The sequence below is a fragment of the Camelus ferus genome, chromosome 29, assembly GCF_009834535.1.
Source record: "Camelus ferus isolate YT-003-E chromosome 29, BCGSAC_Cfer_1.0, whole genome shotgun sequence".
NCBI classification, from domain to species: domain Eukaryota; kingdom Metazoa; phylum Chordata; class Mammalia; order Artiodactyla; family Camelidae; genus Camelus; species Camelus ferus.
In genome coordinates, this window is record NC_045724.1 from 6,525,879 (window position 1) to 6,541,464 (window position 15,586).

Consider the following 15,586-nt stretch of genomic DNA (forward strand, 5'->3'; position numbering starts at 1 on the left):
AAGTCTGCCTAAATAGACTTTAATTCAACCATGGTAAATTCAAGCAAAAATTTTGAGCTGTGACCATTACTCCCTTGAAAAATCTTCCAAGAGCATCTTTTCCTCATTTGGAAACTGTTAAAATCTCCCTCCATGTATTCACAGAGTTTGTCCTGGAGCTTCAGTACTCAGTCCCACGCAGAATTCATGAAGCCAAGAAGAAAACTAAGTAATGGAGCTGGGTCCACTTTGAGTGGTAACTAATGGCCAAATGTTCTGTTTCTGTAGGACCTCCTCTCCCCTTCGACTCTTTAATCTTACTTTAAGTTACATGAACTCCTGCCGTCATCGGACTTGGGTTCTGATATGGTGACCAAGACCCAGGAAGGTGGGGTTTTTTTTTCCATTGCTGTCTTTTTATTTACAGCTGTGAATGACCACTTAGCCCATCCAAAGTTCTTATGCTGCCCTAATTCTTCTCCTACCCCCAAAAGGCCCATTATTGGATTAGATCATTTTCAGATCCTAAAATCCTCACACACCGTGGCAGGTGAGCAAGTGGAAAACTGATGACCCTTGCTTTCTGAACTGGAAACACAGGTATTACCCAGTTAAAGGGAGTTGCCCCAAGATTTCTGAGACAAATGAGGGAGGAGCCAGAGAAGGGCTCTGATACAAGAGATAAGATCAAAGGCAACTCTTTGTCCCATGTCAGGTGGTTTTCTGCCTAATGTGCACCTTGTAAGGCCTAAATTAAGAAGTGCTGTGGTCACCAGGAGCCATGCCTTCTCAAGGCCCTCTCTTAGCAGCAGTAAGCTGTGAGAAGGATGCTCCTCTTTCATCTCAGCCTCTTTGTTTTTTAAGATCTTCCTCTGGCAATTTCAATTCAATGAAATGGCAACTCAGCCATCCCTTTGTAATGACACAAGGGAAGGTTTGTGACTAATCGGTTCGTTTATTCAAGCGGGAGAAAGATCGTCTACCAGGAAAGCAATAGTAGGTGATGGTTCTTAAACCTGATACGCCTCCAGCTTCCAGGAGGGCTCCTGCTAAGTCAGGATTCCCCACTCAACCCGAAGCCTTCAGATTTCTGGACAGATGGGGCCTCCAAGGCTACTTTTATGAAGTTCCCCAAGCCAGTGAGATGGTTAGCCAAGTTTAAGAAGCACTTATCTGGTGGTCTCTTGCAGGGCTTCTCAAAGTCATTCTCCCCAGGGGAGACTGTGAAAAGTACAGATTTGATGTTCAACTGTAAGAGGATTCTGATTGCCAGGAAGAGTCTAGAAATAGGCATTTATAATAAGCCTTCAAGGTGACCAGTGTTCCTTACCTTAAGAAACAGTTCTCCATTCAAGGTTTAGCAAAAAGGAAACAGAAAGACAAAGATGTGAGAGGCTTCATGGCTGCTGTCCAGGGTCAGTTCCAAAGATGTTTCAAAGGCCATATCACCAGTGTCAGAGAGAGAGTGAGGCTGCAGAGGAGGACTGTTGGGCACAGGGTGGGGATTCCTGTGTATCTTGCTCAGGATTAAGATGGGAGAATCCCAGTTAAAAAACACAGGTTAAATAGATGCACATCCCCTCCCTGCCGATCTGTTGTAACAACCCTTCACTAGCCTTCTCGTCTTTGGGGTCCCCTTGGCTTTCCTGTCTTCCTTTTGCCAGTGTGAGTCCAGTCCCAGCTCCCACAGTGCTGCTAGAATGAATTTTATAAAAGGTAAATTGTCTTCCTCCATGGATTAAAAATCTTCACATCTCTGCAGCTTAAAAATCTTCTCAATGGTTTATCCACACAAATCCAGACTCTTCTGCAAAGGAGCCAGTGCTCTTGGTCACGTACCCCTCTGTACCTTTCCACCCTCACCTTCCACCTTGACTCATACGGGATGAAGAAACACCTCTGCCTGCAATATCTTCTATGACTGTCTGTTGGACTCTTCAGCTTTTAACCTTAAGCTAAAATGTGACTCGACCTGTCAAGGCTTCTGTGACCACTCCAAGGAGAATTATTATTCCCTCTGAAGCTTGTACATGCCTGTACTAAAGCACTTCTTACTCTATATTACCTTTATTTATTTTAAAGTCCGGTCTCCCCAATAGACTTAACCATGTTTCAATGTTATTATCACTAATATTAATAAAAAGAAAAGTAATCATCATAGCTGGCAGAAGACAGACATTAAAATAAAATACATTACACAGGAAAAAATGACCTTAAAAGCCCAGTCAGGGGAGGGAGGGTGGGAACTGGGCATGGTTATTTTGACCTGTTTAGGCCCTGGTCGCTCATTTGTCTCCCTGAGGTTGAGATCACTTCTTCCTTTCCTGGAATCTCAGCTTTGCTGTTCGCAGGAAGCACAAGCTACATCTGGGTCCTCACTTGGAGACAGCGTTGTCACACCCTCCGATCACCCAGCCCAGCCTCCAGAACATCCATGTCTGGATTCTGGTACTTGGGTTTCCTTCTTGTTTCGGGGACCCCGAGTCTACTTGGTAGACAACTTTGATGAACTTGCTGCCTTACTCCAGTGGCTGGGCCTTATTACGGTTAATCAGCCTCCCGGTCGAGTCCCAAGTAGTGCCTTCATGATCCTGCTACCTTTGGGGAGCCCCACCTGACAGCACCTGCTCACCTAGATCTCTGGATGTGCTTGTCTGATGCAGTTAAAACGCCACAGCTAGTATGTCAGCTCTGGTTGGGATAACAAACATCTGGTTAAACTTATGGTAGACGTCATCAACGTCTATGATCCATCTAGTTTTTACAGGGGGATAGACAGTTAGGTAAGCTGAATAGAGACATGATGGGGACTCCAGTCCTTCATCCTTAAAGTCTTTGATGCCAGCACTAATGTCTGAAATCTTTCTAGGAACACAGTGCTGTTTATGATATACTGTCTTAGAGGCTGGGGCAGAGGATCCAAGAGACAACACTCCACCAAGAAAACAGTAAGATGCTTGAATGTTTTCAATATTATAACTTTTAGCAAGATGAGCTTTGCACTCTAATTTAGGGGAAATAGAATAATACTGGGAAGACAAAATTTCAATATGGAAGAGAGCATACCTATAAAGCCAAAAGAACTCTGTTTTGATGTTCGTCGAGCAGATATCTGCATGAATTCGGACAAGCCATATGACATACTGGGGATCGATTTTCTTATCTGTAAAACAGAGAAAATTCACTAGAGTTCAGTGACGGCAGCATAACTCTTTCTTTTCTAATTATTTCCTTAGTGTTGTTGTCAAATTGCAGTAATGAGAGGAATCTAGTTGGAAAATTAAGAACAGTAAAAATTTTAAGAATAGTATTTCCTACATTCCATAAAGGATAAAGGCACATTGTTAGTAAAAATTAACTTAAAATCAGCAAAGATTAGAGCCCACATATTACATGTAAAGTTATCTTATGCCTTCTTTTATATTTTTAGGTTTTTTTCATTTGTAGTTCCAAATTATGCTATTAGGCATATATCCAACAGTTAGAAGGAATAATGTACTTTTAGAAGATCTGTTCCCTAAGGTTTTATGTTCCAGATATTTTTGCAGCTATGAGATGGTTGGGCTCCACTTTGGACTACTTTTCTGTGATTTTTAAAAATAGAATGTTATTTTTTAATAAAGACAATACATGTACCAGACTTTTAAAGAAAAACATGACTATGGAAACTGAGAATGTGTCATTGACTTGATTTAAAATAGGCCATGTTCTGTAGCCCTGAGGAACTCAGAAGTATGTCAAAGGGCAAGGGGAAAAAAGCCATCCAGAAAAAAGTGAGGACAATGTCCCTGGGTGTGATTTGGGAGGAAGCAAGAATGACATTTGCAGAATTTGGCAAGATAACCAGGGGAAAGAGCGGAAGCTGGAATAGCTGCTCCCAAGTTTTAGGGGAGTCAGGAATCAAAACCCTGAAGAAATCTGGATGAAAGGAAATTCCACTTTGGCATCCCTGGGAACGCTTAAGTGTGTAGTCTTGCCTGTTAACATTATTGAAAGGACACTGATCCCTTCCTTTGGCTAAACCAGGAAAGAGAAGGAAACACATTTTATGAAACTCAGATGCATTATGCAAAGCAAATTTTTTTAAACAGTACTTTACATTAGATGTTTTCCCTAAGCCAGAACTCCTTTCTTTGGGGACTTAAGAAATAATTAGAAACATTCTAAGGAACATAAGTATATTCCAGGGCATCTCTTGGAGCAACAACACACACTTTAAAAATATAAGCTTCGAAGGTTGTTTGAAAAAGCACAGGATTCAACGCGTATGTGAAATTAACAACCTCCCCAAACGTTTTACCAAAACATTAAGTGATTTCTCCAGGGCAGGGAAAGGAGGTAAGAGAAATCCTTCGGAAAAAAGAAAATCAACTCGTGTCAGAGTAATTCACGATTCTTCACACATGTACATGATGGTTAATCCACTCAGAAATAATCCAGGGACTGACTTTATTTGCATTAGAAACTGTTGCTACTTAGTTTTTCATTTACCAATATCTGACAGTAGTAGCAATTTTTAATAGGGTTGTTCAAAGTTTTTCTGCATTTGTATTCATTGATGTGTCTTTGAAGAATGACTGGTGCCTTTATGTAGGCAAACAATTACTCTTGGTAGAATGCTTGCTCTGTGCAGTACTAATGATCAGGAGGCAGTTTCGTGCTGTGCAATCATGGGAGGGTAAAGAAAGGGCACATGGTCCCAGCGGTGCACCCTGAGGTGTGGGGATCACAATGTTAGGGAACACAATCTACAGTTTCCTGAATTTTAAATCAGATTTTATGCTAGACTTTTCTCTCTGTCTATTTCCACCTTAAAAGAACTCCTACACTATTTAAAAACATCTTTGATTATTCTTATATCTTTATTGCAATTTTGCACTTTGTTTGAAGGTAACTAGTTCCCTGACTGATAAACCCACTTATGCAACATGGTCTTTAATCTGTGAATGGCAATCTTTAATATTTTTACACTAAAGGGAATAAGCATTTCAAAAGAATTAAATTCACTGTAAGTCCTTTTTATTCCAGAAAAATATGACATTTCAAACCTGCTTCCTATACTTACTAATAAAGAAAATTACCTCCACTGGGAACTGTAAGGGCAAATTCTCAATCACCGGAAGGCACAAAGGGGAAAACCATACTTTGTAAGGTCTTGATTGGTCTTGAGAGAATAGGTATGACCAAAGTATAGTCATTGTAATTTTCCTGCCTCATTATTTGAAAAGCTGATGAAAATACACGATAAAAGGATGGGTATTTCATGTCTTTCTTACTGGAGCTTGAAAAGATCAAACCATCAAGAGAAGTTTCTTCAACGTCTCACACTTTTTTAAAGTAGGAGACCATGAATATTATTGTTTGTGCATAGTGTTACTTATTTCTTATTTCTTCATCCAATTCATTTGCCTTCCCTAAGCCAGGACCTTGACGATCATGGTTAGACAGCCAGATACTCAGCCCATCAGCAAATACGTGTCGAGTGACTACTGAGCACCATGAGCTAGACCTGGCTTTTGGCTCTTGTATTCTGTTGTCTACTCACCTTGTGCCCATGTTGACTATCTCAGATGACAAGTCCCACCGGAAGAAAGCCCTATCTTAAGCTAGTTCCATCGAGAAGACTAGGTAATATCATTCACTAGTGGTGGGAGTTTAAAGAGCATAACCTCTTTGTGGGTCAGTTCAATAATTAAAAAGTGTATATCCATTGGCCGTTCAGCTCTATCTCTAGGCATTGATTCTACAGAAATATTAACACAAATAGACAAAGATATATATGTACAAGAATGGTTAGTAAAATTTTTTTTACAATGAAAAGTGAAAGTATTAGTTAAAATGTGGCACACATGTAGGTGGAATACTTGGCAGCAATTTAAAAAAACGAGATGTATTTATATTCATCGCCATGAAGAGGTGTCCATGATCTATTACTAAGTAAGACGAAAGTTGTGGAGGACCATGTGTGTACAAAGTCTTGACATATCACCCAATGTCTTTGGTATATATTCATATTCATATTCTATGTGTTTGCAGATGCCTCTACTGAAACGACATTCACTGAATTATTAAAAGTAATGATCTGGAGAGTGGAAAGATTACATTCTCCTCTATATCTCTATTGTTTGAATTTTTATGTTAAACACATATTAATTAAAAAAAAAACATTAAAATATTTACATTTAGGGAGGAAAATTTTCTCCAGTGAGAGGAAAAGAGTATTAACGTGGTGTCATGTTAATGATATCATGTTCTCAAGAAAAAAAAATTCTTATTTTGAATCATGGAGATCAAGAAAACTTACTTTGAATTTCATGGATTCCTATGATCTCACAATGAATGTTTACTCTAGAATCATTGCTTGCAGAAAACTCAACCTTCTGAGAGATCTAAACCAAATATGACTGAAAGTAAGACTAGTGTGCATAAGAGAAGGTTCTCTGATTCTTCCCACTCCGGGTCTGTCTTCTGGTACCTGACGATTATTATTACTGCTCCTACTATTACTCCTCCTCCGGCTCCTCCTGTCAGTGCTAGCTGTCACATGTCAAGTTAAGTGTCTGCTAGGCAGCACGTGCAAATATATGCTGGGCAACATATAAACTATCTGACATTTAAGATTACTAATTTAAACAATACTATCAAATACAGCTTTGGAATTTTACATATGAGAAAGCTGAGTTGAAATTAATTAGCTTGCCAACGATCACAAGCTAGTGAATAGTGGAAACAGAATTTCCACGTCTTAACCCCACAACTTAGGCATCTTTCTTTCACATAACTCTGTGTATTAAGGCAACCACAAAAATGTCTCAAGGATGTTAGTTAAAATTGAATAAAAAATTTTAAATAACGACAAAATTTTAAAGAATGATTGTATCTTTACAGCATAAAAATCATCAAGAATCTTGCAGCAGGGGAAATAACATTTAGATCTGGAGAATCTTGGCAAACCACCGAATAAGTGTAGGGATGCACATTTCACCCAGTGAGAGAGGACTTTTGCCAGGAGGGAAGTTAACTCCCAGACGGCAAATGTAGTTGCCAGATGCCTGATGTTTGTGCTTTCTTACTCGATCAGAGTTCACTGGAGGAACGTCCCACAGCAAAGTGCCTCCCAGAAAGAATACTCAATGTTTCCTTGTAGTCAGAATCGATCTTGGATGGGCTGCCCCTGTTCTAGCTCTTTATCAGCATCAAGTCACAGTTAGTGCCTCTTGCGGCACCTGCGTTATCTGGTGTTTTCACTCCAGTGCGTGGTTCTCCTTTTATCTCCATCTCAGGCTACCCACACGTTCATCCTAATTGTGAGCATTCCACCTAAGCACTCTCTCTCTCCCTTCCTCCCTTCACCCTCTTTTCTTTATTCTTTTCTCTTTTTTTCTATTCCTCCCCCCTGACCTCTTTTTCCTTCTTCTCTCTCCTAAATATTATTTTCCAAATGCCAATTATGAACCAAAAATGATGCCTACTGCTGGCACATCCATCCTCTTCTGGAAGCTCACAGTCCCCACGTGCCTTCCCTATTTGTTTTACTCATTCTTGTGCCAAAGCATCAAACACAGAGACTAGTACTCACTAGACATTTAATGAACACATAGCTGCATATCTTCTTTGCATTTAGCTCCATTTATGCCATTTAAATCATGCAATATGTGTACAATTTAAAAAGCATATAGAATGCAACTAGGTTGAGATTGGTAAAAGCGAGGATGTGAACGGAAGTTTGGAAGAGACAGGGCGTGTTCATCCCTTGTGGATTGAAAAGGTTTCTTGCATAGCAGTTGACATACTACTGCAACTTCAGGGGGCTAGACTGGTTCTTCTGTCCCATGGTATCCAATACCTGAACATTTTCCCTTGGCTCGATTACAGTTTGGGGAAGTTAATAAAGATCTTTTGAAAAGTTGTAAATACTTCTAGTAAAATTATGACATCGCCTGTCATTTGTGCTGTAATGTGATCTAAATCAATCTGATTGATTTCCTCCTAATTCAGCAATGAACTAGACAGAACTACCAAGTCATACAGAACTCTAAGCCTGGGTATCCAAGGATGAATAAGATACAAACCCTACCCGCAAAGAGCTCACAGCCAGAAGAGAACAAACTCGGGTGTGTTTATGTGTGATTCTGTCTGCCTCCCTGGACGTTTCCTGGGTGATGTCTCTTCTGATATCACAACTGGTTTATCTGTTCATTCCTTTCTGGTGTTCTTAGTCAATATGTTCACTTTTGCCTACAGTCAGTTCTTCATAATGATGCTTGCTTTACTGGGTTAAAAAAAAAGTAGGACACACTCTACATTCAGAAAGTGCTTTGCCAGTTCTTTAATTGGTTCCTAGTTGAACCTACTTACTACACGATGGATGAAGCATCTCTTCTATGAGTAAGAGAGCAAGTGAAGAAGTTACACAACACACTTGGAGCCACAAGTCTGTAATTAGCCACCACATTTTTAACTGATCCTTAGCCTACTGGCTTACTTAGTCTTTCCCATCACCATTTTGAAGTCAAAGAGCCAATGCTCAGTCACGGTGAACATGTGTTCGGTGAGCGGTACACAAACTAACATAGGATTACCTTTATGTTGTCTCTCTCTCTTTTTTTAATTGAAGTCTAGTCAGTTACAATGTGTCAATTTCTGGTGTGCAGCACAGTGTCCCAGTCATGCATATACATACATATATTCCTTTCCATAATCTTTTTCATTATAGGTTGTCTCGTAAACCTGGGAAGTAGAAAACAACACTCGTATGAAATGTTCCCGGGAGTCTGTGGAGGGAGAGAATCAAGTAAAACATGCCTAAATTTCCTACCAGAATTTCATCTTAACACACTAATAAACTCCAAAACATTGGGACTGATGATGGAATTTTGCTTCAGTTAAAGGAGAGCCTTGGCTTGAACTCTCCCTTGACCTATCACACACATGCAGTGAAAACACTCCCTCATCGTGGCTTTGTCTCTGCTGCTTATTATCCAGCAATTGGTCATGTTTCCTCTTCAACTTAAAAACTGTAGAAAAAAATACTCCTATTTCCTCCAAAAGAAATAAACTCATACAAAGGTCAGAGGCATGCGTTCCATGGAAGCTGCTCGCTGTAGAGCAAAGGGCAAGGCAACTGGCTTGAACCAGAGAGCGCCTGGCCCCCGAGTCAGCACTGAGAGTCCGGGGCCATGTCCCCCATCTCCACGTTTTCAAAGCAAGGCAAGACCCTTGTCATTGAAGACCCCTTCCCACAGCTTTGGTGAAAGAGGGTTTGTATGTGCATTTAAATGCTGTATTTGAGTATTTGTGAACAAAAGCTTAGTCCCCTCTGTGGGAATTCTTTTCCAGAACAAAGGCAGGTTTTCTCCCTTGTTTATGGAGACCAGGCTGCTTCAGAAGAAAGGAGCTTCCTACACCCTTCCTATATAACTTCCAGTTCCGTTCATTGCTTTTCCATCATCTCGTCACCATCCTTTCGCCCAGCCCCTCGCTATCTCTTATCTCTTGCCTTGTAAGTGAATTTACATCTGGTTACTCTACCCTTTATAATCACCCTTCTGTTGTAAAACAGATTTGAGCCCCTGGCTTTGTTGTTTAAAACTATACACACACACACAAATACATTAAGCATGATTATGTACCCTAAATCTCCATACCTCATTCTTCATATTAATTAATGCATGAATCCAGCAAATACTTGGTGAATGAGTAAGGTACTCGGAACTTTAAGTCATGGATGGTATAGAGTTCAGGATGCAGAAGGGAGGGGGAATTGAGGATGGGATGAAGGTATCGCTTATCTTTTGCACATTATATGCTAATGAAAGATGCTAAAAGTGAAAAAAAATTAGGAGAGCTGCAAATGTCTTTTGTGCAAAAAAATTCCCATTACTAAGATGATTGTCAAAACACAGCATTTTAAAAGGCTTTATATTGTATTTTACTTTGGTTCCATGCTAGTAGTTAGAATAGGAAGTTAGATTGTTAAGGAGAGGTGGAAATCATGTGTTATTTATTATTATATTCCTCACCACACTTAGCACAGTGCCTTGGACGTAGTAGGTTTGCGAGAAAAAAAAAAAGAAGATTTTGTGAAAATTATTTGCCAATGTGAGCTGAATACAATGAAACTGGGTTTGAAAATGTAAATAGTATAATTTCCACTAGTTTTCAAGAAAGGATGATCACTAAAGTTTTGGTTAAATCTGAGTTCTTATCATTTAAACAAAGAGAAAATATTTCTCAAAGGGTGTTGAACTCAAGATTATACAACACAGAATTGTTTTTAGTGTGAGTCTCCATATCACATACACATTATTCACATGGCAGTCCACACCGATGCGGTGGTGAAAGAGGATGGTTATTTGAGGAGGGGACAATTCTGCCTTATTTATGCAGCAGGAGTAAGTCTTTGGAACTGGGATGAGGATAAATTATGGAGGGACTAGGCAGTTGCCCGTGTTCCCAATTAGAAAGCAGAGCAGACGCATAGAATATGACATGTGGGCTTCTGCTTTAAATTTCTGGACAGCTTGTTGTCGAGAAAGATTTCCCTACCTCACACGATACATGCATAACTTAGCAAGCTCATGCACAGAAAGAATATCAGCATTCCGCAGGCTGGCCCACCTGTTGGGAACATAAATTTAGCTGCTTTTGAAGACAATGTCTCTTCAAGTAAGGAATCCTGTCGAGCTTATTCTGTTAACATGAAATTCCTTCCTGTAGATTCGACTACCCTTTCACCTCTTAATCCTTTCATTGTCAAGATCCTTTACTATAAGTTACCACTATTCTTGTTTATATGAAGTCAATAAAGGAGCTAGTGGCTGTTTCCAGAAAATCTCAGCTCTGCCATTCCTCCAGCAATAATCAGGTGCTCAATACGTTGACAGAGGAATGTGAAACTACTGGTCCACAGAAATATCCTTGAAGTGTTTCTACAGCAGTGTTGCTGGACTCTCACCAACCTACCTAACTAGGATTTCCTTCATGCACTTTGTTGAATACTTGATTACAGGATAGCCATCAGGGACAAATCCAGATGAAAGCTCTTCCCTCAATGGAGCTTAGACTCTGATTTCCAGGAACATACATCTGTACTTTTGTTGTGGTTTATAGGAACATATATCTACACCTTTGTCATGGTTTACTGTTGGTGGTCATGTTTGGGTAAACTTGTCATGAAAGGGTATGGTATGGAACCAGCAACTCCTGCTGCTCCTTGTGTCTGGAACATCCTTTCCTCTGGTCTTTTCCACGCTGTCTTCTCATCACTCAAGTGTCAGTTCAACTGTCCACCTCCTTTGACTGATCTTCTTGGATTGCCCCATCTAGAGCTGCCAACCCTCATAGCTGTCATTACATCAGATTACCCTGTTCTGTTTTCTCTGAAAGACATGCCTGTAATTGGTTTCTGTATTCATCACTTTGTATGTAATACAAAATCCATAAGAGCAAACAAGTGCTTGGTGTGGGTTGCTCATGACTGAATCCCCAGTGACAAGTAAATTGCCTAACACACATGCTGAATCAACAAGTGAAACTTGATGTCATGGTACTCCAAAACAGCACCACCCAACAGAAGCAGAACATGAGCCACATATGTAATCTAAATTTATCTTGTCGCCACATTAAGAAAGCAAAAAAAAAAAAGGTTAAATTAATTTTAGTAATATATTTTAACTCAATGTATCTAAAATGTTGTCATTCTGACATATATTATCAATGTAAAAATTTTAATGAAATATTGTACTTTTTTCATACTGTTCTCAAAATTCTCAAAATTTCATTTTTCAATTTTATTACATAGAATTGTTATAATTTGACTGTACATATACAATATATTGCATGTAAATACATATATACAATACACTGCATATTAAAAAATTTACATATATGTACTGTTCATTGTTTCTAAGAACGTTTAGAGCTTTAGCTTTTAAACTTACATAGTTATTAAAGGAATAAAGCCAACCACAAAATAAGAATTAATTCAAAAATATACATGGATAAAGTTGAATGGATAAAGAAGATGCAGCATGTATATGCAATGGAATACAACTCACCCACAAAAAAGGAGGATAGCTTGCCATTTGTGGCCTTTCATTAATTTTTTTTTCACTGAAAAACCAGAATTTTATGACTGGCATAAACATTTCCATTGTGTCAAAAACAGAAAAAAACCTAGAAATAAACTTAGCCAAGGAGGTTACCTATATTCTGAAAACTGTAAAACATTGATGAAGGAAATTGAAGCTGATACAAAGAAATGGAAAGATATCTTGTGCCCTTGCATTGGAAGAATCAACATTATCAAAATGGCCATGCCACCCAAAGCCATCTACAGGTCTAATGCAATCCCTGTCAAAATACTCACAATGTTTTTCACAGAACTAGAGCAAACAATCCAAAATTTATATGGAACCATAAAAGACCCTGAACTGCCTTATACTGTCTATCTGTCTATTTGTATTTTCAGTTGGGTTAGTTACATTTCTCAACCTTGGAGAGGTAGCCTTCTGTGGCAGACGTCTCATGTGTCCCAGAAGTACCTCCTCTCTTGTTACCCAAGGGCCAGGGTCCAGCTGGTTCCAGTATAGCATCTGGCCTGTGTTTGTGGATTCCTTCCACAGGCTTTGGGGTTGTTGTTTTCTTATTTCTGGTATCTGCCCCCTGGTGGATGAGGCTGGACTAGAGGCTTGTGCAGGTTTCCCAGCAGGAGGGGCAGGTGCCTGCTCACTGCTGAGTGAAGCTTGGTCCTGGACTTCTGGTGGGTAGAACTGTGTCTAGAGGCAGTTTGTGGCTCAGGAAGTCTGCTGATGGGTGGGGCTGTGTTCCCACCCTGCATGTTATTTGGCCAGGGGCTTCCCTACAGGCTGTTGGGTGGGGCTAGGTCTTGGTGCTAATGATCAAATCAAGATACCAGCCACGAGGAAAGCTCACATAGATGAACACTCCTGGAATGTCCACCACCAGCCTTTATGTCCCATGGGTGAGCCGCAGCCATCCTCTACCTCCCCAGGAGACCCTGCAAAACTAGGAGGCAGGCCTGGCCCAGGTTCCTATGAAATCACTGCCTCTGCCCTAGGACCTGGGGCACAGGAGATTCTATTTATGCTTCCTAAGAGAATGAAGTCTCTGTTTCTCCCAGTCCCATGGGGTTCCTGGAGCTAAGCCCCACTGGCCTTCAAAACCAGATGTCCTGGGATCTCCTCCTCCTCCCAATTCTGGAACCCTGAGCTGGGGAGCCTGACGTGGGGCTCAGAGCTCTCATTCCTGTGGGAGGGCCTATTAACTATTCTTCAGCTTGTGGGTGGCCCACCCTATTATATCGTGAGAACGGCCCTCCTACCGTTCTCTCTTTATGTTTCCAGTTGAAGAAGTTTTTTTTTTTTTGTTAGGTTCCAGTCTTTTTTTTTTTTTTTTTTTTTTTTTGATGGTTGTTTAGCAGTCAGTTGTGGTTTTGTTGTAATCATGAGGAGAGGCATGGTCCTATCATTCTTCCATCTTGACCAGAAATCCTCAAACTTCAGTTTACATTTTATCCTAACAGGGCACCTCCATTCAGACTAAATCTTCTTTTGTAATGTTGGATAGGCATTTAGATTTCATAAAATTCATAGCTGAAAAAATAGATCCACATATTCAAATTCCTCCACATATATGTAAAAGTTTTTCAATTACTGAATCAGGATCATTCCTTGAATTTTAATTAAAACTACGTAAAACAAAAAAATTTAGTACCTCAGGCATACTAGCATATTTCAAGTATTCAGGAGCCACATTTGACTGGAGACCATGGTATTGGACAGTCCGTCTCTAAAAAAACATATCTAAATTGAAGTGTCACAGTGCACGTCTGTTCAAATGTGACAATCATTTGAAAATCTCTCTGAAGCAATTTGTTACTAAAAGTAAACCATCAACATATATTTCGAAAAGTAAGCCATTTTTTTCACAGACTGGGAAAAATATTTGCAAAAAACCACATTTGATAAAGGCTGGTTGTCCAAAATGTACAAAGAGCTCTTAAAATTAAACAGTAAGAAACCAACGACATGATTTTAAAAAATGGGTCGAGGGCCTTAATAGAGACTTCGCCAAAGAATATATACAGATGGCAAAAAAGCTTACGAAAAGATGTTCCACACCATATGTCATCAGGAAAGTGGAAGCGAAAACAATGAGATACCACTACACACCTATTAAAATGGCCCAAATCAGAGCACTGACAACACCGAACGCCGCTGAGGCTGTGGAGCAACAGAAACTCTCATTCAGTGCTGATGGGAAAGCAAAATGGTACAGCCCGTTTGGAAGACAGTGTGATGGTTCTTTACAGAACTTATCATACTCTTGCCATATTATGCTCCTTGGCATTTACCCAAAGGAGCTGAAAACTTATGTCCACACAAAAGCCTGCGTGTGGGACACTTATAGCAGCTTTATTCATAATTGCCAAATCTTGGAAACAATGAAGATGTCCTTCAGTAGGTGAACGTATTAATAAACTGTAGTACTTCCAGACAATGGAACATTCTTTAGTGCTAAAAAGAAAGGCGTTATCAAGCCATGAAGACACACGGAGGAAACGTAAATACATATTACTAAGTGAAAGAAGGCAATCTGACAAGGCTGCACACTGTATGGTTCCAACCTTATGACCTTCTGGAAAAGGCAAAACCATGGAGACAGTAATCATGGCAGTGGTTGCCGGGTCAGGGGGAAGGCAGTGGCAGCATGGGAGGGAGCTGAACAGGCAAGGCCCAGAGGATTTTTAGGGCAGTAAAAATGCTCTGTATGACATTATAAGGATGAATACATGTCATTACATTTTTGTCCAAATCCATAAAGGGTACAACACCAAGAGTGAACCCTAAGGTAAAATACAGACTTTCGGCAATTATGATGTGTCAAAGTAGATTCATCCTTAGTAAAATATGTACCACTCTGGTGAGTGACGCTGAGAAGGGGGGAGGCTACGTGTGTGTGGGAGCAGGGAGCACATGAGAAATCTCTGTACCTTCCTCTCAATTTTGTTGTAAGCCTAAAACTTCTCTTAAAAAAAAAAAAATCTAAAAACAAAACAAACTAGAAACAAAACAAAAAAGCAAAAACCATGATTAATTTAGAACATTTTTATCCTTGTATGAAGATTGTTCATTTTTTATTTTCTTGTCCAAAGAATTTATAATAGTAAGCCTACCCAGAGTGGTACACCACCCACAGTCTGGGAATCTGTGCAACAGCCCAGGGAGAAGGAACATTAACATATGCAACAATTAAAAATGACTATTTTTTAATTGAAATGTAGTCAGTTATAATGTGTCAATTTCCAGTGCACAGCACACTGTCCCAGTCATGCATATACATACATATATTCATTTTCATTAAAACTACTATTGGAACGTGACTTTATCGGAATTTTACAACAACTTGTTTGCCTACAGAAAATCCTGTCTTTTCCAGAATACTCTGCCTCAAACATTTCTGGGAAGCCCTCAGGACGCTTATAAATCAATCATGTGCTCAGCAGACACTGTCCAGTGGTATACTCAGTGCGCTGATGCATCAGCCCTCAATACTTTAATTTCTTTTTTCATTTCTAAAATCT

At 39.8% G+C, this 15,586-nt stretch overlaps 1 long non-coding RNA gene across 3 annotated transcripts in view; it reads right to left on the reverse strand.

Moving 5' to 3' along the window:
• Positions 1 to 15,586, reverse strand: part of LOC116660539 — a 98,829-nt gene that overhangs the window by 13,523 nt on the left and 69,720 nt on the right. For all 3 annotated transcript variants that reach the window (XR_004316133.1, XR_004316134.1, XR_004316131.1), the window contains exon 4: positions 3,046 to 3,142. This is a non-coding gene — a long non-coding RNA (uncharacterized LOC116660539). The remainder of the gene's footprint in view (positions 1 to 3,045; positions 3,143 to 15,586) is intronic.